At 35.4% G+C, this 25,357-nt stretch overlaps 2 long non-coding RNA genes across 2 annotated transcripts; both read left to right on the forward strand.

Moving 5' to 3' along the window:
* The first annotated feature begins 657 nt into the window (after positions 1–657).
* Positions 658–3,892, forward strand: LOC139084552 (uncharacterized). The gene is made up of 3 exons (XR_011542026.1): positions 658–826; positions 2,055–2,151; positions 2,451–3,892. It is a non-coding gene; the product is annotated as an uncharacterized lncRNA (long non-coding RNA).
* Positions 3,893–8,543: 4,651 nt separating this feature from the next.
* Positions 8,544–24,172, forward strand: LOC139084553 (uncharacterized). Its single transcript, XR_011542027.1, has 3 exons — positions 8,544–8,634; positions 17,947–18,180; positions 23,576–24,172. It is a non-coding gene; the product is annotated as an uncharacterized lncRNA (long non-coding RNA).
* The last annotated feature ends 1,185 nt before the right edge of the window (positions 24,173–25,357 follow it).

Raw genomic sequence — 25,357 nt, forward strand, 5'->3', positions numbered from 1 at the left:
CAAAAGAATTTTAGAATTAACTAGTTAAATTTGGGGGGGGGAAGCTTAGATTTTAATTGAGATTGGTTAAATTATAGATTAATTTTAGGAAAATTGACATCTTTATAATATTAAATATTCCAATATTAAGTATGAGACATCTTTCGACTTATTTAGATTTTTTTTTATTTCTCCCAAGAAATATTGTGCAGGCTTTATTGTGGCGGTCTTTGTATTTTCATTAGGTAGTCAGATACAATTATGATACAATTTAGATTATATTGAGGTCACTCAGCGACAAGACAAAGAAAAATTCGGAGAATAACCAACCACAGAAGAAGTACAAAAAAGAAGTTATCAAAAGTAGGTATATAGGTTCAAGAAACACAGAGGTAAAATAAACTTGTTTTGGTGACCAGATGTGAAGAATGAAGAAATAAACAGAGTCCATAAGGTCTCAGAGCCTTTGAAGCCAGTTAAACTTTGTAGATAGATGGTGTTTGGTGCAATTGTAGAATGGCATCCAGGTGACAATTTCCACATAAGTGGTTTGTACAAAACTGTGGTTGTATAAAGTAATCACATAACTCATAAACGTAACAAGATCAGTGCCTTTGTCCTGTTGATTGTGATGTCCCCAGATTCTAGTATGCGACACAGATAAAATCCTCAATAAATACTTGATGAATGGGACAGAAAGAAGAAAGAAAGGAGGAAGGAAGGAGGGAGGGAGGGTGAGAGGTAAAGGAGAGAGAGAGAGAGAGACATGGTGGGGGGAGAAAATAAAAACAAAAGAGAAAAAGAACTCAGAATATCTCAGAAAAGAGACAGGCCCTTTTCTGGTAATGTAAGTTATTTCCTCTTAAGTAGTTTTATCCTCACTGCTCTGATCACATTGTTCATCTCATTTTCGTCTGAAATGTTTAATATGAACATAATGTAAAAAGGAAATTTAGATGTCTTTATTATTGTGAAAATCCTAATAAAAGGGAAATGTGATCATTCAATGAATATTTATTTGTTCAGGTTAGTAAGTATAATGATAATAATTTTTACATTGCAATAAAGCAAGGAATGAGAATGGGTTATTGCTTTTATAGCCCAACATTTATTTCACTTGATTCAGAGACTTTCACATTATTGCGTTTAAGAAACAATTACTGTACTACCAGGTTGTCATTTTATTAAGGTAAAGCCATCTTAATACTATGACACTTAAATGCAAATTTCAAGGTAGGATATGGCGAATTTAAATGAGTCTATGTCCTGAAAGTCAGAGGAATTCAATTGGTTTCTGCTAAATGAAAATATTTTTGAGCTTTCTTTGCTGAAGTAGGAAACCTGAAATAGACCATCTGGGGTTTCTTAGGTCAGCCTCTCACCTTCAAGCAAAATAAACTGTATTTCACTGCAGAAAAGTAAAACCTTACTCTAGTTTATTCTTCTATGACATTGATTTCCCCTTTCTCTTGATTATAAATCCATGAACATCAGGATCTAAGTATCTGGTAGACCTTTCATTTGTGTGAGGAGTTGAGTCCAAGAAACCTTGACATGCAACATTTTCCCAGTCCAATGACAGAATAGAGAAGTCAGCAGGGCATGCAAATGAGAGGATGGAGACCTGCGTAAGTCGGGAGCCATTTTAACAACAAAGTGAAATATACCTGTGGCTAGAAGTGATTGTTAGGGAAATTCTTACTCTAGCTCTACCTCATTCTAACTTACAGGGACTGTTTGTTAAAGAGACCATAATAAGAAAGTTGAAGAAAGTATATCATCTTAACATGGTAGCCAACCTTTTAGAAAGATAGACTTCCAAAATGGAGAATATTTAGCCTGGATTTAATGCCATTATATTTCAAAAGGAAATCTAAGAAAGAGGAAGTAAATTAATGTTCAAAAGTATGTTCTGTACCAGATTCTCTCCGAAAGTTGTTATAGGAATTATCAGGTTTTTTTTTTTTAATTAGTCCCAAGATGTGATATTACCTCTGTATTAGTTTCTCAGGCTTACTATAAAAAATTACCTTAAACTTGCTGGCTTAAAACAATAGACTTTTATTCTCTGGCAGTTCTCAAGATGAAAAGTCCAAAATCAAGGTGTCAGAAGGACCACCCTCTCTCGGAAGGCTCTAGGGAAGAATATTTGTTTGCTTCTTCCGGCTTCTGGTAACTCTTGGTACACTTTAGCTTAGGTCTGCATGACTCCAGTCTCTGCTCCATCTTCACATGGCCTTATTCTTAGCTTCTCTCTCTCAATTTCTCCTTCTCTTCTCCTGTCAGGACTTGTCATTGAATTTGGGGCCCACCCTAATCCAGTATGATCTTATCATGAAATTCTTAATTATATATGCAAAGTTCCTTTTTTTCCCCAAACAAGATCACATTTACAGATTCTGAGAGTTAGGACATGGAGATATCATTTTTTGGGGTCACCATTCAACCTATTATAATCTCTATTTTTATAGGTTAGAAAAAAGTGACCACAGAAGTTAAATGCCTTCTCAGGAAGATAGAGTGGAACAGAACTTAGACCCTAGTCTGTCTGAGACCAAAAACTTTGCAGAATCATTCTACAAGACCCAAATTCCAGATTACAATTGTGATTGTGCTGACATATGTACTCTGTGAAGAAGACAAAGCTGTACTTTTGAGAAGATTTTAATGAGCAAAGACATTAAAGTATCAGTTAAAGTATAAATAATAAAAGAAAGTGTCACATAGATTGCTAAAAATTATGTCTTGCAAAAAATACAAAGAAAAACAGAGCAAGCTTTGGACCCAAAAGAAGAATAAAAAGCGTAAGCACTCTTGTCCTTGGAGATGATGAAATATTGTTAATAGACTATATACAAAAGAAACTTTGACTCTCATTAGTATTTTGGATATTGTGTCAAGTAAAAGGATCTTTGAACTGAAAGTGAAAGAAGAAATTTTGGAGAGTAGGACTGAAGCCTAAAATAGATGAAGAGCTTGAAAGAGAGAAACTAATTTTTTCAATTTCAAGTCTCCTCACTTAGGTGAATTACAGCTGAATATATAATGTAACTTCTGGCTGGTAAAATCGCTAATCTACTTTGGTCAAGTTAAAAAATGATGAATAGCTAGAATTCTGCTGGAAGGAAAAAGTTGTATATATCATGACTTTTCTTTAAAGGGAGAAGTGTATTCCACGAATTATACACTGTGTAAATTTATCTCAACCTCTGGGAATATTTGAGAAAGAATTATTAAAGGATTGCTAGTGAGCCTCTAAAAGAACAAAAATTTGATCATTACAACCTATGATGAAGTCAGTAAATCTCATTCATTCTGTACTAGGATGATTTCGTCAATTGGCACACAGGAAGAATCTGGAAAATAAACTTAGGCTTGAGAAGCTCCAATATCTTCCTACAATATTGGGGTTCTTGGTCATATATTGGCAACTAGTTGACTCACTCTAACCAAACAATGCTACTTAACACATCACCATTTTCTATATACCCATTTGTCTGCACCAGTTTTTGCTAAATTTATCCCCCATCTCCTACACTCACTTTATAGCTTCACTTCTCCCCCAGATTTTGATATGTCTACTTGCCAATTCATTTGCCATATTGCTGTCAAGGCCATATACTAGAGTACAGAATTGCCCACATGAGCCCTTTATAATCTGCTCTTACTCTCTTTGGTGTCCTTCCATCAATATTCCCATTCAGCCATTTCTTTTTTTAAATGAGCCCATGTGTTTTCCCTCCTGTTAGAACGGCGTTCTCCTGGTAACCACCTGGCCATGCTTGAAGGCCCAGGAACAAATATCATGATTTCTTAAAGATTTTTCCAGATTGTTATCCCCATCTCACATCTGAGATTAAATTATTCCATCATATGTTCTTCCTAGTATTGTATAAATGCAGCTGTTATATGAGTGATGACTTCTGGATTGTTTTATTATTCTATTTACCCAATTAGACTCTGAACCGTTTTAGGACAAACCTATTTCAACCATGATCTCACTACCCAAACACTGGTACTTAGCAGATACAAACTAAGCATATGTTTTACAACAAACATAAAGTTTCCTTGTCCCCTGGCAAAAGAACCATTAATCACCTAACTTCCTTGTATAGCATTCTTAACACAGGTAGTGGTGATGTGAAAACATATTATAATATATATATATTACTAGCTAACAACAGAATTCTTTTAGGATCTGTTTGGAAAAGTGCCCAATAAGCTAAGTAAATGTGAGTCAGCAGGATACAAAGAAATCAGAGAGACAACCAACTTCTACTACCTTAAAATAAAACAAGTCAAAGCTTAACAAAAGTTGAAAAGTTCTGTAGAGAGAGGCAATTCAATCAAAATGGTGGGAGAAATTGGTGCAATACTTTGGAAATGGTTGAGTCATTTTTTTTTAAATAATGTCTTTCAGTGTTACATTTTATGTTTTTGCATTGTTCATTATTCCCAAACACATAGTAAAGTCTGATACATACAGAAAGACCCTTGAGTAAATTCTTTTTTAAAAAATGTGAGACAGGAAATCAGAAGATTAAGGAGTGATATTGACCTCTCAGTAAGTGGAAGCAGAGAAAGCATGGGCAGGATTATGAGACCATACATAAAGGGAATTGATTTAGTGGAAAGTAGAGCTTCCCTTTCACGGAAATCAGAACAAGGCCTTTGGACTTTTCATAGGACCTATAGCAGGATTATATCAATTTTGTTTGGCTCTTTAAAAGCAGGATTGACCAAGGCTGAGATTTGGATAGCATTAAAAACGTGGTTAACAAATTTTCAGGTGGCTTATAACTAGAAGGGAGATCAGATATTTTGAAAGCAATATCCCACATCTAATGAGACAAAGTGTAACATGGTCATACACACATATATCAAAGAAAGATATATGACTTAAAGAAATCAAAAGAAAAATATTTGAGATGTTTGTACAGCACAATTCAATATAAATTAATTCTGTTAGCATTGTCAAAAAAGTTATTGCAAGTATTAATATATTATTTTAAACAAAAATTTAAAAAAGAATCCAAAGCACTCTGCTTGTGTCTCATATAAGACCTTGGGTTTGGTGATGACTTTTTAGATATGACACCAAAGGCACTGTCCATGAAAGAAAGAATTAATAAGCTGGACTTAATTGAATTTAAAATGTCTGCTCTGTGAAAGACCCCATGAAGAGGATGAAAAGATAAGCCACAGTATGGGAGAAAATATTTGTAAAAGATTTATCTGGTAAAGGACTGTTATCCCAAATACACAAGGAACTCTTAAAACTCAACAATAAGAAAACAAACAACCCGATTAAAAAATGAACCAAAGACCTTACCAGATACCTCACCAAAATAAGACATACAGAAGGCAAATAAGCACATGAAAGGATGTTTCACATCATATGTCATCAATGAAATGCAAATTAAAACAACAATGAGCTATCACTACATAGCGATTAGAATGGTCAAAATCCAGAATAGTGACAACACCAAATGCTAGCAAGGATGTGGAGCAACCAGAACTTTCATTCGTTGTTGGTGGGAATGCAAGGTGGTACAGCCACTTTGCAAGACAGTTCGGCACTTTCTTAGAAAACTAAACATACTCTTATCATACGATCCAGCAATTGCCTTCCTTATTGTTTATCCAAAGGAGTTGAAAACTTATGTCTACATAGAAACCTACACACAGATGTTTATAGCAACTTTATTCATAATTGCCAAAACTTGGAAGCAACCAAGATGTCCTTCAGCAGGTGAATGGATAAATATACTGTGATACATCCAGACAAAGGAATATTATCTAGCGCTAAAAAAGAATGAGCTATAAGCCATGAAAAAAAAAGGAAAGAATCTTAAATGCATATTACTGAATAAAAGAAGACAATCTGAAAAGGCTACGTACTCTGTGATTCCAACTATATGACCTTGTGGAAAAGACAAAACTTTGAAGACAGTAAAAGATCACAGGTTTCCCAGGGTTAAAGGGGTGAGAAGGATGAATAGATGGAGTACAGAGAATTCTTAGGGCATGAAACTGCTCTGTACGATAATAAAAGGAAACTACATATATAATACACATCATTATAAATTTGTCCAAACCTATAGACTATACAAAACCAAGAGTGAACCCTAATGCAAACTATGGACTTGGGATGATAATGACATGCATAGTTTCCTCTGCTGTCACAAATGTTCCATTGCGATGGGAAATGTTGGTAAAGGTGGAGGCTATGCCTGTGAGGGGGCAAGGGGTGTAAGAGAGAGCTCTACACCTTCTACTCAATTGTACTGTACGGAAAACTTCTCTAAGAAATAAAGTCTCTAAAAAAAACTATAATAGAATATCGTAACCAGGATACTGACGTTGATAAAATCCACCAACGTTGTTCGGATTTTCCCAGCTTTACTTACAAGGTGTCTTTTGATGCAGAATCTGAACAAAGGATGAAAAAGGAAACAACGAGAACATATCATAGAGGATTTACCTCAGAAAGGGCTGAGACTTCACCAGTCAGAAAAATGACTGGAGACACAAGTGGAGGACCGGATGTTCACGGATTGCATTGGAAGGAAAGAGCCTCTTAGTTTGAAATAACTTTTTAGCGGTTGTGGGAGAGGGGGCAAAAAATAGGAAAATCGAGTCCTTTACCAAGTCCTGACTGATCTGGGCTGATTGCTGCAGAGCTTAAAGTTTGGTTCTCTGAGCTGTTTGCTGAAGAGGTTTTGGGTCAGAGTTCTTTTGTCAAATATGATTTGGCCGTTGTCATTTGTGTATTCAGTCTCTTAGCCCTGGTTTTCCTTCCTTCCTTTCCTACTTCTTTCTTTCCTCCCTTCCTTCCTTGCTCTTTGCCTTTCTCCCTCCCTTCCTCCCTTCCTTCCTCCCTTCCATCTTTCTTTCCCATCTATTTATTCATGTGTTTGTCAGGCTTATCTAGCTGCCTCTTAATTGCCCAGCTACATTTGTAAACTTCAATTGTAAGGGAAGATTTATTCACATGAAATTATATTGTCAAATTATTTGCTTAAATTATAATGTGGAGTTTTGAGGATGGGGTGATCAGCATAAGCTGGAAAAACAGAGCAATGTTTACAGAGGAGGTAAGAGTTTAAGGTTTTCAAATATACATTGAGCACTTAAAAGTGAAGATGCACCTTCAGCCTTGGTGATAATGCGGTCATAGTGCTATTTACCAAAAAGCTCACTGAGAAGTTAGAAAGATAGACAAAAAGAAAAGAAAGAAAAAAAAAATTATAAGAATATGAAATAATTATTTTAAAGGAAGTTTGAAGAAATTTTTGTGGAAATACAAAGGAGAAGACTATTAGTTCTGAGAAAGAAGATGCAACAGGCTTCACAGAGGGGAGATGTGCAAAGGTTTCTAATGACGAGTTGGTGCTTGTTAGGTAGACAAGAGAGAAAGGGTAGTCCTTACAGAAGGAATCATATCTGCAAAGGTGCTGGAATACTAAAGATCTGGCAGACCTGAGGAATAGTAAGAACTGTGATGTGGAAATAGATTCTTCTGCATTAAAGATGTGGTAATAGGTTGGGTCGAGATTCCAGAAGACATCATTTCATACTTAGGAGATGATCTTTGCTCTTTAGCCTCCAAGATGCCTTTTTTTAAAGCAGAAAATTAATGTGATTTGACATTTTTGGCTGCTAGTTCTAGTAGCAGTGTGGGAAGTAAAGCTCAATGAGGAGATATTTGTTGGTAGTAAGAAGAGTTAGAAAATTGTTCAGTGCTTCAGAGGAGGGATAAGAGGAGACTCTGAAATAAGCCATTCTAAAGGGGATGGAGGGGTAGATTCTCAAGGGAGAATTTGTAAGCTCTGATAATCAAGTAGATGCGCAGAGAGAAAGAGGGGTCAAAAATTACTAGATTATTGTTTCTGATGAATGGTGACCAATAATTAAAATAAAAAATACAAACTGAGAATAAACAGACTGTGTGTTGAGGGTGGGGGTTGGGAGGATGAGTAATACGTTTACTAGTTTTGTTCTGACAGTGTTTGTGGGGCCTTGGGGCATCAGTTTGGAAACACGGGTTTGATATCAGGAAAATACACAAGAACTAGATAATAGATATTTGCGTCTCGTGTCATATATTTGAGAGTCTGAGAGTTCAAAGTTTTTGCATTTATAAGGTAATTGACATTATCCAGTGTTTCCAGTGGGAGCTGGTTGTGAGCTCAGCATTAGCAAAAGTATAGTAAGGGGATTAGAAAAGGCATGTAAAGCATTTTATTATGGGAGACAATTATTTTAACAATCTTATGCCTTAGTTTTTCAAAATTAAAAAAAAGAGGTTGCCACTCATATCTCTATTATCTCTTTAATTGGAATCAGACACATTTACTTCTTTTAAACTGTGTCTACACCTGAAAATTAAGTGAAGACTAAACTACATTTGTTTGGTCAATTTTCTCTCAAGTATAAGAAAAAAAATATGCAGATGTTGTGTACATTCTCTCTATTTGTTCCTCAATTTAAAAATTATCCTTTGTTTCTAGTGTTCAGCTTATAATCGTTTTCTAGTAAAGATAACATTCTTATCATTCCAGAAGATTTACCCTACAAGTATTCTTAAAAAGTGAGATTTAAAGAAGCTTGGCAAGAAACTTGGGTATTAGACTCTTTTGGAGATTGCCTCAGGTAAATGCATAATAATTGAATAATAACTTGTCTGCTTCTTGCAAATGGAAGAAAGATACACACAATCATTTTTAATACCTTCCATGTTTCTGATAAACATCTGTGGCTATTTTATTTTCTAAGCACTTTAATTATCAGCAGGGGAAAAGAGCCAAGAGAAGCAAGAGCATTAATATGCTCTTTTTTTCTCTCTTCAGAAATAAAAGTAAATTCACTGTGTGATAACAACAGCTAGTAATGCCCTTCTCACTTTTATATTAATGACCAGCGATAGAAATGCCTGAGGCATTGCCTTCAGGTTTTGATAGTTCTGAAACCCAACACTGAGACTTAACAATGAAAGAAATGGCTTCTTTTGCTCTATAAAGATTAGTGATGCTATTTAAGATAGTGCCACAGGTAAAGACCAATAAGCTTTCTCCAATCTTGGGGATGTTGAAAGAGCCTTTCTCTCCAGACTCATCAATAAAACATTGGATTCAACTTTATCTTAGAACAATCTTTTAAAGGAGGTAGGTTTAATACACAGTAAAGATTATAATATGAAAACCAGTAGAAGTACATTTTGCAAATGAAAATGAACAGAATTGAGCAGCACAGGGAAGAGTCATTTCATGTGTTAAAGTTAGGAAATTACAGCTTTAATTTAGGAGTTGCATTTTTTTTCAAGGGAAATATTAAAACATTTAGATAAGAACACATTTTATTGAAGTCAAACTTCTGAAATAAATAGCTTTCTTTAAAGCAAATGGACCTAGCAACATACTTAAAACAATAGATCATAAAGCAGACACTAACTGAGTCTAGATGAATCTAGAAAAAGATAAATATTGTTTCATTGAATGAATAAAATGAATAAATTAGAGTTGAGTGGGGAGCGAGTCATATGTCTATTTTTTGTTCTAAAATGTTGGGCTCTTTTACTGAATGACCATAAGCATCTATGTATACACACACACACACATACATAAATTTAGAACTCCTTATCTAGGAAGAGTGATTCCTTTCCTGCAAGAAATGGTAAATAACTTAGGTTCATAATAGGAATTTGTATTACAATGTGGGACAAACCCATGTGGCCAGAAATCTAAATGAAAGTTTGTAGTCAGAGTATTTGGCAACATGGATTTGTCCAATAGCCAGAAAGAAAGCAAACAAACCAAAACAAAATCAAATTTAAGGCAAAGAGAGTAATCTGAGGAGAAATGATATCATTGCTGGGGACAGGTGATGAAATTCCAAATGGGCAGTAGTAAAGAGTAGAGTCAAGAGTGCTATTAAGATGGTTTTAGGCAGGAAATAATAAATACCCAAATACTGCCTTGGCGCTCTTTAGGTACAGGCCTGCTCTATTATTAATCAGGCTTTTGCCATTCAGGAAGCTGCTAAGTTGTGTTGGACCAATAGAACACTGCTTTTGCCAACACAGCAGACCTAGGTGGCTTTGGCCCTCTCCATCTTAAATCTGAATTTTGGAACCTGTAGCTTCAATGAGATGTAAAACTAATGCTTTCTCATGCCCTTGTAATAACTTTGGAACCAGTACCACACGAAAGAAAGTGAGAAGATTTAATGAGAGAGAGAGAAAGGAAACTGGGCTACTTCAGGCTCTGATCATTCTAACCACGTGAAATTCATCACTATTCCATTCCAAAAAATATTATTATGCTCCTATGTGGCAAGTATTGTTCTAGGCACTGGGATTATAGTAGGGAAAAACCACAAAAATAACAACAAAAAAGTACCTCCTCTTATGGAACTTACATGCTTATTCATAGAGAAAGGGAATGATACAAGCAAAGAGATCATTCCAGGCAATTAAAACAGCGATAAAACACAAGCATGTTAGAGTGATAGAGAGGACTGGATGAGGGGCTCCTCTTCTGGATATTTGGCAGATCTGGTATGCTGACCAAGGTTTCAATTGTGTTGGGAAACAATGTAAAATTATTTGAAAGCATATTTTTAAATATTCCAATGCACTAGAGAAAAAAGAAAGGAATTTCACAAACCAAAAATTAAGGAGAGGGGGAACTCAGAAAAGTAAGATGAGCACAGGGTCCGGCTTCCATCTTCAGGATATTTGTTAAACCCAGTGAACATGAACTTTGGTTTTTCATTGCTTCATGACACACGTGGGAGAGGAAAAAATTCAGATTTGCACAAGAGGGAGAGGCTAAGAGGAGACAACCCCACATAAAGCTGAGACCCCAAAGGCCTAACTCTTAGGGAGCAGGAGCAATAGAAGTAAACCTTCCATCACTTTGGAGAGTCCAAACAGAAATTCCAGTGGTGAACATGGCTGCTGAATGAGAAGGGAAAAAAAATCTGTCATAAGAGTTTATAACCATAGCCAGGCTCTCTTATGGCTCCTAAATCCAAATTCATGTTACCTGAATGGTCTGGAAAAAAAAATCAAGCTATTTGTTTGTGGTAAAGTGGCCCCTGATAGGTAGTTCCCCAGGAAACAGGCAGAAGCAAATCTCCTCATAAGGGACTCATCCTTGAATTTAGCCTCAAAGACTTTTCATATTTGTAGCTCCAAGAACTATGACCTCTTGGACAAAAGAAAAAGAGAGTCAAAAACAAACACATCCACACACAAAAAATGATGCTTTATGAGCTAAAGCTAAGTAAAGAAACACATACATGCAAACACATAACAGAATCAGATCCATGAATTCCTCACTTATCAGCATTTGTGGACTCAGAAAACAAAATAATTTTTAATATACTTAAAAAAGAAGAAATTGAAAACAGGATTAACAGTAAAAGACCATACAAAATGACTAAGGAGAACTTTTTAAAATTAAAAATAACATAATAAAAATATATAATAGAAATTTAAGACAGTGGAATGACAATAGCAGATTAAGCCCATTTAATAAGGGAATTAAAGACTTGGAATATAAAGTTAAAGAAATCATCAGGAGTGCAACACAGAAAGTATAAAAGAAATGAAAAATATGAACAATTAGTAGACATAGAGTATAAGGGCAGAGCATTTAATATATGTCCAGAAAGAAGAGAATGATAGAGAAGAATAGTTGAATACGTAATGACTGAGGTTTTCAGAAGTGATGAATGACAACAGTAGATTCAGAAAGCCCTAATAATCTCAAGCAGGATAAAAATATAAATAAATATTTCAAAAAGTTGGCCACACATTTCGCCACAATGCGAGAATTAATAAATCGCAAAGGATTGATACGACATAGATGGTATCGTCTTATCACTATGCAATTAGGTTAGGTGTTGATAACAGAGAGAGATGCAGCTAATATCGTGCGTATTTGAATTAAGCAATGATCTTCCAATAAACTCCTATGTAAAAGAAAAACAATCACAATAGGAATTAGAAAAGATTATCTTAAATGCAAATATTATGAATAGGAAAGGCTAAATATTAATGAGTTAAACATTCAATCAAAGGAATTAGGAAAAGAAATTGATAGAGTAAGCTTTCAAACAAGCTTGGAAGGAATAATGAACATAATAAGCAAAGAACAGAAAATAATGAAATAGAAAGCAAATACAGGTGGTACTTACTCTGCACAGACAGTAACAATAACCATGCCAGGTGAAACATACAAACAATCTTATTAATCCGGGGGAAAAATTACAATTGTTCTATGACTTAAGTTTTGTCAATATAGTAAAAGCTCTCTCATTGTTGGTTATAAGGAAATAAAAATACTAAAACTAATATTTATTTAGTATTTATACATTAAAACATTAGATCCATTGAGAATTAACATATTTTATTTTTGTAAGAAAATTATTGAGTGATTTGATTGCCTTCTTCTTATTGAATAACTTATGATACCTTATTTACACACTGGTGAATTATGCTCCTTTCTAAATTGGATTAGCTTCCAATATTTTACTCTTCACATTTTCAACGTTGTGAAATATTTGTCAGTATCACTTCCTCTGGGACATCTTCATCCTTTTCGATGCAACCACTTTCCTCACTTACTTCCAAAAGTTCACCCTGATTAAGTGTCCCTGGCTGTATATCTATGGTCTCTCAAAAAGTGTCAGTGTCAATGATATTCCCACAGTCACGTATTTCTACTAGAACTCCCTTTACATTCTATTTGAATTCTACAAATTATTTGTGCAATATGGTCAAAGTTTCTGCCATACTGCGCACATATTACTCGTTCAAACATATTCCTGTCATGTTTCAATGTTTTCACTTGTGTGCTTTACGTCATATTTATTCTAAAACCAAGCTAAAAAAGTTTTTGTGATTTTTAGTTTCTTTGTAATTACTGTTTTCTTTCAATGTGGCAGGAAACTTTAGTTCTTTGGCCTGAATGGGATGCTTGATTGGGATTTTTGTTTTATTAGAGCCTTTTTCTGTCCAAAAGAGAAGGAAATGCTCTATTTCAATCATAAACAGCTCTCTATACTTACTGAAATTTAAACCACAAAATGCTGAAATGACTTTACCTTGTTTTCAAAATTCATCAGACTTTTTCAAGCATACCTAGATTTTGTCCTATCTTTGCTTTGTTGCTTCATTTTCAAATCTTCGAATCACTTCCCATATTACTTTCAGTGATTTATTTTTGATTTCTTTGCTGCATGTTCTCTCTCTCACTCTCCCTCTCTCTCTCTCTCTCTTTTTTTTTTTTTGGTGAGGAAGATTGGCCCTGAGCTAAATCTGTTGCCAATCTTCCTCTTTTTTGTTCTTTTCTCCCCAAAGCCCCAGTACCTAGTTGTATATCTTAGTCATAGGTCACTCTAGTTCTTCTATGTAGGATGCCACTAGAGCATAGCTTGGTGAGTGGTGTGTAGATCTGTGCCCAGGATCTGAACTGGTGAACCCTTGGCGGCAGAAGTGGAGCACAAACTTAACCAATCAGCCACAGGGCCAGCCCCTGCACTTTCATCTTTGTTGGTCAATTCTTTCTTTGGATTATCCATATCTAACAATGTCATGTTTACCCTTGGAGACAAGGAGGCAACTCAACCACATATTTTGCTGTCTGTTCATGAACTGAGTAACAGATGCTCAGCGATCAATCACCAACAGAATATGAAAAAAAGTGACATGATGGGACTGCCCTGGTGGCGCAGTGGTTAAGTTCGCATATTCCGCTTTGGCAGCAAGGGGTTTGCTGGTTCAGATCCCGGGTGCGGACATGACACTGCTTGGCAAGCCATGCTGTGGTAGGCGTCCCACATATAAAGGAGAGGAGGATGGGCATGAATGTTAGCTCAGGGACAGTCTTCCTCAGCAAAAAGAGGAGGATTGGCAGCAGATGTTAGCTCAGGGCTAATCTTCCTCAAAAAAAAAAAAAAAGTGACATGATTATGCAATTACTCACAGTTAATATACTGTGATAACTGAAATTTTAAGTGTGTTGTTGGGAGACTGGCACTTTAACCAGAAGAATTGAAATTAAAACAGTGTATCAAAAACAGTACAAAGCAAGACTGTCTGAATATCAATAGTAAACACTGAAAAACCCAAAAGCTAGTTCTCTTAAAAGACTAATAACAATGCCAAAACTCCAGAAATACACTGGTAAAGAGAGGTCTAACACACACGCACACACACACACACACACACACACGGAATGGTGATAGTGACATTATATGGTGTATGTGATAAAAAGATACTAAAAGATTACAAAATATCATAGTAATAGGTTAAAAAGCTTACACAAAATTATCAAATTCCTAGAAGTTTAACTTCTCAAAATGAAACTGAAAAGAGAGAAAAATCCTGAAGGGTCTCATAATCTTTTAAACGTTAAGATAAAATCTTAAAATTTCCTCCAAATAAAACACTAGATATGGAGAGTTATATTGTGAAACCCTGCTAAACACGCAGGGAACAAATTACAAATCTTCTACCACTGGCCAAAATTTAAAAAGTGGAGGGAACACTCTTCTTCTCAGTTTCTATGAGGCTACTCTAATAGGGAAACCAAAATCTGACAAGGAAGTATGAGAAAGGAAAACCATGGTCCCAGTCTCACTCAATAAATCACAGTGAAATTTTTCAGTAAAATATTGATACATCCAATCCCAGCAGGAGACATGAAGACCACACTGGATTTACATGAGGAATGAAAAACTAACCTAGCCTTAGGAAATTGATCAATAAAACTACATTAACTGATTCAAGGAGAAAAACATTATAATCTTTACAGTCAATAGAAGTCAAAACAGATTTGATATGTTTATTTCCATAAAAATGTTTAAATAGAAATTAGGAATAAAATATATTTTCAAAGTACATCATAGCAAACAGCCTGCTACCTGATGAAACATTGAAACATTCTCTTTAAATGATAAAAAGAGAAGGTGCCCTCTCCCATCACTGTCATTCTGTTCAGCACTGTACTGAAAGTCCCACAGAGCACAGTATGGCAAGAAAAAGAAGTATAAGCTTTGAAATGAAGAAGTAAAAATTCAATATAATTATCTGCATGGAGTATATACAAACTCTATAGACAAATCGTTGGAACTAATGAGGTTAGCAAGTTGTCAATTTATCGATTATATATGTCTATGTGTATGTATATTATAGTCTATAGATATTCACTATACATATATATGACAACAAAAATATACCATTTTTCAAAAATATCATTTATAGAATAAATAATAAAGTAGTTGAGAACTAATCTAAAATGCACAATTCTTTAGGAAGGAAACTATAAAATGCTATTTAAAGATACTTACTAATACCTAAATGTATTTAGGAAATCACTATGTCCATGGATTGGAAACATGTCAAATCTCACACATTCACATTTAGAGTCAATACAGTTCCAACTAGAAACTTCATGCCTCATTTGTTTATTGGAACTTGACAAACTAATTCTATAATTTATATGGAAGAGAAAAAACTCCATGAAGAGCCAAGGCTACGCTTAAAAAAATAGATGAGGTATGCCTTAAAAGCAATCATGACAGGGTGATATTGATACAGAGATAGGCAATATGATGAATTTCAGTCCATGCATTTTTGGAAACTGGATGAGGATAATTTGTTATTGTAAATTTGTAGGTAAGTTGCACATCAGTTCTTTACTTTTAACAAATGGTCTTGAGACAATTGACTATTGGTTATTACATGGAAATCAATGAAAGTGTACCTTACCTAAAACCATACATAAAAACCATGTCCAGGTATTTAAAGAGAAAAAATAAAAGGTAACTTTTTTGGAAGACAATATAGGAGACGATTATTATGATTTTGATCGGGGAATGATTCCTGAAACAAGTCACAAAATGCATAAGCCATAAAAGAAAGAGAAATTAAACTCATATAAATTGAAATAAAAAAATTCTGTTCATCAAAAGGCTGACACCAGAGACTAGCATAATATTGGGCACTAGAGAAATAACTAAATGATTTTCAAAGCCAAGTGGGATTGTGCTAACATAGAGCCTGGATGGGTTTATTAAGTGAGGCTGGAGGGATAAATGAAACAGTTTAGAAGAGAAATTCAGACTTATTACAATATCTTTAGAGTTAAACTTTTGAATTTGAATTTCTTCTCTTGTGTCTGTTCATGGTACATGGAACACAGCATTCCTTAACTCTCTGAACTACAATTGCCAATCTAAGTAGAAAGGATAGTGCTCATTTCATAGGCTTTCTGTGAAGCTAATAGAGGTAATCATAGAGCTAACATCCATGGAATGCTTTCTCTGTGCCAAGAACTGCACCTATATTAACCAATTTAGTCTCCACAATAGCTCTATGAGATAAGTATTAATATTGTTCATGTTTTTCAAATATGGAAACTGGCTTGCCTGAGGTTACATAGCCAATAAGTGGCAGAGACAAGATTCAAACCCAGACGATCTGACACCAGAGTCTGAGCTCTTACCATGACCTAATCTGCCTTCCCATCTCTGTAAATAATTTTTTGTAATACACATGGATACGGAAACTTAGCAGACACAATGAATGACAGTTATTATTTTCCAAACAACCTCTCAAAATGCATGTGGTTATTCATTTTGACAGCCGAGAAACATGGTTTCAAATTATGTAATCGGGAAGAAAAATTACTTACTTGCTATTACGTTATTAAAGAAACACTTATATTTTGTTCAAAACTTTCCTCCAGGACTGAGAACATTACAATAACTTCTTTATGTCTCAATTTTTCCCAATATAGCTCCTCATGGTCAGGGGCTGGGCCTTATTCACTGTTTCATTCTACATGAGTAATAGAATGCTGGCATCTAACAGGTGCTTGGTATAACTGTGATGAATAAAGAAATGATCATGGATTTAGGCCCAGCTACCTAGTACTAGTTTGGGAATAAGATCTGATTTTGTGTCAGTCTTGTCTTCTCAGGTCATTCTTGTCTCTCAGCTTATTCAACCATGCGTGTTAATAAAAAGGTGCAAAGAATGGAATGTGGACTGAATTGGAACTCATATGGTTTTACTTGTCTAATATCTGTATGCATTATCTTGCCTTCTTTTGTTCCACAGAACTTCAGACAGTCCCAGGCTCAGAGAAGTCATGCAGTTTCTTACTGAATTCTCAGAATACACAATTGTTTACCTGAAATTAATGCACAAAAGTATACGGTCAAATAAAACTTCGGAGCTAGTGAGATTTCCAATTTTCTGGATTCCTTTGAAAAAAATTTTACTCACCCCTGCGTGGGGATGTCTGACTTGTTGACAGTGTTCTAAATCAAGGTGAAGAGACTGCTTAGGTATTCTGTAAAGAGATATTTCTCACACCTCACAAAAAACAAACACTCAAAATGTTCTGAGAAACCTTACAGTGTGGAATGCATTATTTCATTTCTCTTATAAACATGGAAGTGTACAGAAGAAAATTCTTACAACTATGTGAATAGTGAATGACTTGCAGGAAAGAGCAGTGCCAGATCCCAGATTCTCTGCTTTCACAAAGTTGTTGCGTGTGCTCTAGGGATGTACGCTTTCTTTTGTCTTTCTTTCTCTTTGCTTTCTTTTATTTTTCTTTCCCTTTTACTTTATTTCTTAGCCAGACCTACCAGAACAGCAGCTGCAACTTGATATAATTATTTTAATTGTTTGCATGCAATAAAACTGTTAAAAGCAATTTTAATTTTTAGCAGTAAGTAGGTTTTATTGCAAAGTTATATTGTTGCTCATAGCTATCCAGTGTAATGGGTACTTAGGAGAGTATTTTAGTCTGGACTGTTACGTCTCCTTTATCCACCGTATGCCTAGCCAAGTGTTACAATTTTGCCCACAGGATAACAAAAGAAACGCGAATAGGAGCAATTAAAAGATATGAATAATACTGACACCTCTTTATTATCTTCCAGGTACCATTGAACTGCCCGAGACATTAAATGGTAATGATGCAGTTACAGTTATTTGCCAATCAAAGTGATTCCTGAGGAAGCGCAGAGACATTTATTTCCAGGCTTTGATGGCTATTGTACTGCATTATTGGATTTGGAAAATAAAGCAGGCGTCGATAGAAGTGTCTACTCGGTAACTGATGATGCCAGGCTCCTCCAAGGATTCAGCACACATGGGCTAACTTTGTGCACCAGGTAACGGAAATTAAACATAGGTTTCCTGTGTCGTTTCATAATGTAAACTTCGTTTGGTTTCTTTTTTTCCTTTTTTCTTTCTTTTCTTTTCTCCCTCATCCTTTCCTTTCTTCCTCCTCTCTGCGTCTTTTTATTAATTCTGTGATTTTCTGTGCCTCACTCTGCTCCTCTTGCTTCCTTTCCCTTTCTGTGGTTGAATGGAACTCTGTTTCAGGCACACCCCATCTACTATTCAACAAACGTGGTTCTGGCCACAGGGCATTTGACTCCACAATCTGCTTGTACACCCTTCAGTTGCAAAATGTGGCTTTCTTAACAGTGCAGGCTTCATTCTCACTTTTCCTCATTGTCCTTGTGTCTATCATTTAAGTACGATTTTCTGTATCCTTTTGCCTCTTCCTAGTTCCCTCTCCTGTCCTTATTTTATTCGCTTCCCCTACAACGCTCGTGTTTTCCAAAATCCAATTCATTTGGAAGCTTCCCTGAAAATCTCTGAGGTGAGACACTGTGCTTGCTTGTTCTTAGCCTCCCTGCCGTCCATTCATCTTATTCCAACCTTCTGTATTTCACTCTGTGGAGTTTTCCAGTTAAAAGAAATGGATGGGTCAGCACTAGTTTTAATTTGGTTTCCCAGTTCTACCCAAAACCAAACTGAATGCCCTATATTAATGCTGCAGACTCCTTTGTTGTGTTCTGACTCTGCTTTTCTTCCTTCTGCCCTCTCCCTTTCCGCGGATAATCCCTTCTCTTCCTCAAATGAGAGCTCAGCACAGTCTGCTCTCCAAGCTCTCTCTTCCAGCTGTTAGTCATGTATCTACTAATTTCAGTTCTCCATATTTGTTGAGTCTCAACCTCTCTCTTGATCCTGCTTAGATGCTTAAGATTTCTTTTAATTGTCTGAAATAAATGACTCAAGAAAAAATAAGTTTATCCTTCCATGTAGACACTAGCTTCCTTGAGGGCGATGTTTATATCTCGGAGTGGTTTTGTCTCCCACACAAATCCTGAGCCCAAACAAATACACAGCTATATAAGTGGTTCACAGGTAATTAAATATCTCTTTTTCTGACCACATTCATACTGACTAGTAGTAAAAATAAAACAAAAGATAGATAACACTAGAGTGACCTTCAGTTTTCCCAAATTCTAGACCCAGCTTTCTCACTGACTAGTGTATCTCTCAGAACTTCAGCTCAGTCGGCTGTAAATAATAATTTTTGTCCTAATTGTCCGAGGTTCCTTATTCTAGATCATAATATTCCATCATTCTCTAACCATGGCAATATCAGTGGACTTGTATTTGTTTCCATTAAAAATTCACAACAATCAGCAAACAAATTTTCATTGTATATCATTTATGTACCAGGCACTGTTCTAGAGAGTGGAAACATTGCAGTGAACAAGACAGATAAAATGCTTACCTTTGAGCAAACGACATTTTGAATGAGGGAGAAAGATAATAAACACATTAGTTTTTAAAAAATAATATTTATTTTGGGGGCCAGCTGGGTGGCGTAGTGGTTGAGTTCTTGCACTCCACTTCAGTGGCCTGGAGTTTGCAGGTTCTGATCCCAGGTGCGGATGACCTAGCACTGCTGTCAGGCCACGCTGTGGCGTCATCCCGCATAAAATAGAGGAAGATTGGCAACAGATGTTAGCTCAGGGCCAAGCTTCCTCACACACACACACACACACAATAAAAATACTTATTTAATTCAGATATTGATAAGTGTTAGGAAGAAAATAAAATGGGATAGTGGGATGCAGAGTGGCAGGAGAGAGCTTCCTCAAAGGTCAAAGGGAGAGCTAAGATGAGCCGGGGGATGAGAAGCAGAGTCGTTTAAGCTGACCTGAATGACGAGAAGCAGGCAACCACACAAAAATCTGGGAAAGAAGATTCCATGTGGAAGGGACTGCAAGGGTTGCGTCTCTGATGAAGGAGAAAGCCAATGTGGCAGAAAAACACAGCACAAAGATTTGATTTTGATATTAAGTGGGATGGAAGCCACCGGAAGTTTCTGAGTGATGTAAAAATGGAGGCAGGAGATGCTTATGTTTAAAAAATTCACTCTCACTGCTATTTGAAGAAGGCCCTTTGGGATGATGCAGCACAAGAGGGAAGCCAGGAGACTAGGAGAGAGGTTTTTAAAGAGAAGATCTAGAAGCAAAGCAATTATTTGATAGGTTACAGCATAAGTGGTTACCTTGTTTGGGAAAGCCTAGCTAGCTATTTGTGATTGGCTGTTCTTAAGTTTCATTTTCTTGGTTTTGAGTGCATGGACTCTGGCTTGGGTTTTGGTTTGCTTACATAGGCTACCAAGCATTAGAGACGCCCTAGTCTACTGGCTTCCACGTTTAATTACTTTAACACTTGAAGCGGTCTGTCTTTGCAGAATCAGTAAATGCCCTCTTTGCTGAAGCTGCATATTCAGTACATCTCACAGGAAATGTTCACATAAATGGTCAGCGCAGGACCACTCATAGGCTATTAGGGTAAAACAGGTGCTCTGTTTCTGCAGGTTCTGTATTCCTTTTGAATCATCTCCCTCCATTTAGGAAGTCATTTTCTCAGAGACCCTGGGATTCCCTTCTCCCATATTCAAAACTTAATTATCCATTTTCTCACAGATTTCCCTTTTAAATAAAGCTGTGTAGATAATAAAACACTCTATGTAACATCTAACCCTAGCTTAGACAACAGTCTAGAGAAATAAATCACTTGGCTAAAAATGTCTTCTAAAGGACTCTAGTTCTCATTTGGGCAACCAATACAAACAGACTACCTTAAATCATATGTATGATTAAAAAAAGAAAATCCACAAAAAGCTGTATGGCAAAGCCCATTAGCACAGGGCAACAATTTTCCTCTTGGTAGTTACCCAAATATCCTCCAAGGTTTATGAATTTTCTACAATAATGTTTTAAGGTTTGGTCTCTATTTTGATGGTAATATATGCTTACAAAATTAATGCAAGCATATTATGCAGTATCTGGGCGAACACTCCGACTGGGATTTGTGCCTGCTTTGAATTTGTGATTCCAATAGTGTGTATACCGAGTATACTCTTTAGTTCACCCTGACTTAGGAGAAAAGAGCAAATGAATAGTTGTTGGCCTCTCTCTGGAAGAAAATCCCAAAGTGCACCAGTTTGAAGGTTTATATAAGTAATCAGAAGAGTGAAACAAAATAGGACAAACAGGAAAACTGAGTTATCATATAGTACAAGTAGTAAGGGCAGTCAAACTGAAAAGACCTCATAACACAGCAATCAGCCCATATGCAAATGGTAGGTGGAGGCTTAGCTAAATATCATCTATTCCATTAAATTAGTGTACTGAAAATGAGTTTTATTGATTTTGTGGGATTTTTTCCCTTTTTTTAATTTGATTTGTAAATTTGATTTTGGTTGTTATACAAAGTTTAGGTAAAAGAATACTGTAACTCATTTTGCTGCACATTTAGTTTTATAAGAAGTAACAAATAGAGGATGGGTTCATGAGAATCATTTTTCTTTAAAAGAGTTTAATATGCAAATGAATTTTAGAAAACACTCACTGGAGCAAGATAGATGTGGATTTTATATTGGTGTTACTATTTGCCAGATGTGGCAACTTGGCAGTCCTTTTAACAACTCTGAGCCTCAGAGTTTCTGTCCACAAGTTAGGGATAATGCTTGTCTCAGTAGAGAGTTTTGAGGTTCATAGAATCATTTACATGATGGTGCCCCCAGATTTTCATGTCTCATCCAGAATCTCTCCTGAGCTCAGTAGCCATCATATAATCTGCACCCTAATGGCTATAGTCACTTAAGTATCTCAAAGGCACTTCCAACTCAATATATTTAAAACTCGCTATCTCATTTACCCAAACCTCATCTATCCTAGTATGTGACACCAGCATTCACTAAGTAGTAGAAGTCATCAATTAAAACCTCGTCATTGACTTTCATCCTTCTTGTTGCTTCACATGTAAGACATCCCTAGGTCTTTCCATTTTACTTCTTCAACAACTTTTGAATCAGCACTTCTCTGTATCTGATTGTGAGTACCTTAGTTCAGGTCTCAATCACCTTTCTTGGATTAATGGAGCAGCCCTTATAGCAAGCCTGTGGTCTTTCTTCTCCCCAGTCCATTTTCCATGATAAAGGAAGGTTGGTTTTCTGAAAAGATAAACTTGATCACAGCTGCTTACAAACCTCCAAGACCAATGCCTTCAGAATATAACTCAACTTGTTACTATGGCTTATAAATTCTTTCATGTTCTAGTCTCAGCTTACATCTCCCAATTTATCAGCCTCTTCTCTTGGCCATTTTTCCAGACATCTTTAACATCTATACTAATTGCAATTTTTTCAAATGTATTATTCTTTCTCTTATTCTTTGCACATGATATTCTTCTGATTCCTGGAATATTTTTACTTACTCTCTATCCTCCTTGACTTTTGCCTTTGTTTCAACCTTCCCTGGCCTGCAAAGACCAGATGTGTGCCCTTCAACATGATACCCTAAGCACTCTGTCTTTCTTACGGTATATCAATTACCCCATCATGCTTAATCAGTTGCTTAGAATTACTTATTTTTTTAATTGTACTGTGAGCTATTTGCAAGAAATTCTTTCTTATTCATAGTTGTATTCCTCAGCATTTTACAAATAGTAGTTTTTACATAATTTTTCGCTGAATAAATGGTTAGTACGACGTAAGTGGTAACTGAATATTTGATGATTTTTTAGGATGTTTGTTTTTTCTCACTACACAGCATTTCGAATTTTATTATTTTCTCCTCTCATGTTTCTTATGTATACTTTATCTCTTTGCAGAGAAAAGTTACCTTTTGTATTTCTTGAATACCCCATGGCTCCTGGGATAGTTAGAAACTCATAGTAGGTGTTTAAAATACTTACTATTTAACTGAGTAATCAAATTAATTATAATGGCAGTGAATTTATAGGTATATCCATCAAAATGATTACCAGAAGGTGTTCAGACAAAGACACTGGTTGAGTGACTAAATATTTAATCATCTGATTAAGTATTTTTACACCATTTAGTTCTTATGATATAAGAGAGAGGAATTTTTTGAGCAGAAAGACCGTGACTCTGGAAATGAGATTTACTCAGTCACCGGAATGATTTACTCCATCGTCAAAGACCATTTTAGGTACTTTTGTTAATAATGTCCAGAAAAAGAACACGTCTCTCAAATATTACTTTTCCCTGCAGTTTTCTGTTTGTTTACTTTGTTAAAGAGATTGCAAATGGGAAGTCATGCTAAACTCTCCTCATATGAATCAACAGGTATATCTATTCAGAGGAATACAAATATAACAATAATAAAAATAATAATAACGTTATATGCTTTCATATATTAATAACTGGACTTTGTCCTTGTACAGCTAGTGACCTTGTTTCAGTTATAACTGAGAAGAGAAATGAAGAACAAAAGAATCAGCTGATTCTTTCGACAGATAAAGATAAGTGATGATAGCTAATTACGATTAGCATCTGGGAATTACACTGTATTAAAAAGCCTGGGAAGGGAAAGTGATCAGCATCGCAATTTCTTTTTCATTGTTATGCTCTGTACATAAGACAATTTTGAAAGGTAACTTAAAAGGACAATTCTCAGAGGATTCTGCATTGTTTAGAATAATAAGTGCAAAGACATTAGAATCTGTATTTATTTGTCAGATGAATATAAACTACCTATAATTCTTTGTTTCTTCCCATGTTTCATGTATATAAGCCTGCTAATAACCATATATCTGGAAATAATATAATTTATGGCTCAAAACATACCATAGTGGAAATTTAAAAGTTTTTAGAACCAAATGATAATAAAAATACTAAATTTCAAAACTTGTGAGATGTAGCAAGTATGGTACCTGAAGGAAATCTATTGCGTTAAATTCTTATAAAAGAAAATAAGGAAAGCTTAGAACTAACAAGTAAAACACTCAGCTTAAGATGTTGAAAAACAAAAGCAGAACAAATTCCCCCAAAAGGAAAAGAAAAGACAAAGAAAATAACAGAATTATTATTATAATTTGTTGTTATATATAACTATATATCTTGTTATAAATTATAGTTTATAATTTTATAAACTTATATATACATAAAAGTTAAAGACTAGAATCAGTAAATTCAAAACTTGGCTTTGGAACAGCTAATAAAATAGATTAAAATTCCAGTAAGATTGATCAAAGGAAAAAAGGAAACAAGATTGAAAAATAGAACATGACAATAGATATAGGAGACATTAAGGAAACTGAGAAAAAATTTTGAAGAATTTTTGTAGCAAAAATTTTGAAAAGTTAGATAAAATGGGTAAATTTCAAGAAAAATATAACTTACTCCAAATTACCCAAAGCAAAGCAGACAGTATAACCAGGTCTATAAACATGAAAGAAGTTGAACAGATAGTTTAAAATCTCTCTCGCCTAAAAATAAATAATAAAAGGATGATTTTATTTTATTTTATTTTTGAGGAAGATTAGCCCTGAGCTAACATCTGCTGCCAATCATCCTCTTTTTGCTGTGGAAGACTGGCCCTGAGCTAACATCTGTGCCCATCTTCCTCTGCTTTCTATGTGGGACGCCTACCACAGCAAGGTTTGCCAAGTGGTGCTGTGTCCGCACCGGGAATCCGAAACAGTGAACCCCTGGCCGCTGAAGCAGAACTTGTGCACTTAAGTGCTGAGCCACTGGGACAGCCCCAAGGATGATTTTTAAATAGCTTAAAACTTCAAGAAATGGATTATGCAAAACATTGAAAATATTCCAGGGAAGCAAAAAAAAGGGAACAATTTCTGACTCATTTTATGAGGCTTTTATGACTTTGGTATTAAAATCAGACAAGAAGAATATGAAAATGAAGAATTATATTTTAATCCATTTACACTTGTCAATGTGTCCCCAGCATTTCCCATTTAAGGCATATGAGTCTAAATAATGCGACAAGATTTCTCTGTGTCTCAGTCTCTGAAAGCTATTTTCAGAGAGGAATATCAGGCATGTTTCTATTCATGTCTTTAATAATGACACTATGCCTAGAATAAAGCTTTAAATTTCCAGAGTTTTGAAAAATTTTAGTCATTAAGCACAGAAGCTGTAGTCTCCTGTTGTACCGATTAATTCTATTGTCTTTATTTGCTCCCAATTTACAAAGTTCAGTTCAA

Source organism: Equus przewalskii, chromosome 7 (assembly GCF_037783145.1).
Source record: "Equus przewalskii isolate Varuska chromosome 7, EquPr2, whole genome shotgun sequence".
Classification (NCBI taxonomy): domain Eukaryota; kingdom Metazoa; phylum Chordata; class Mammalia; order Perissodactyla; family Equidae; genus Equus; species Equus przewalskii.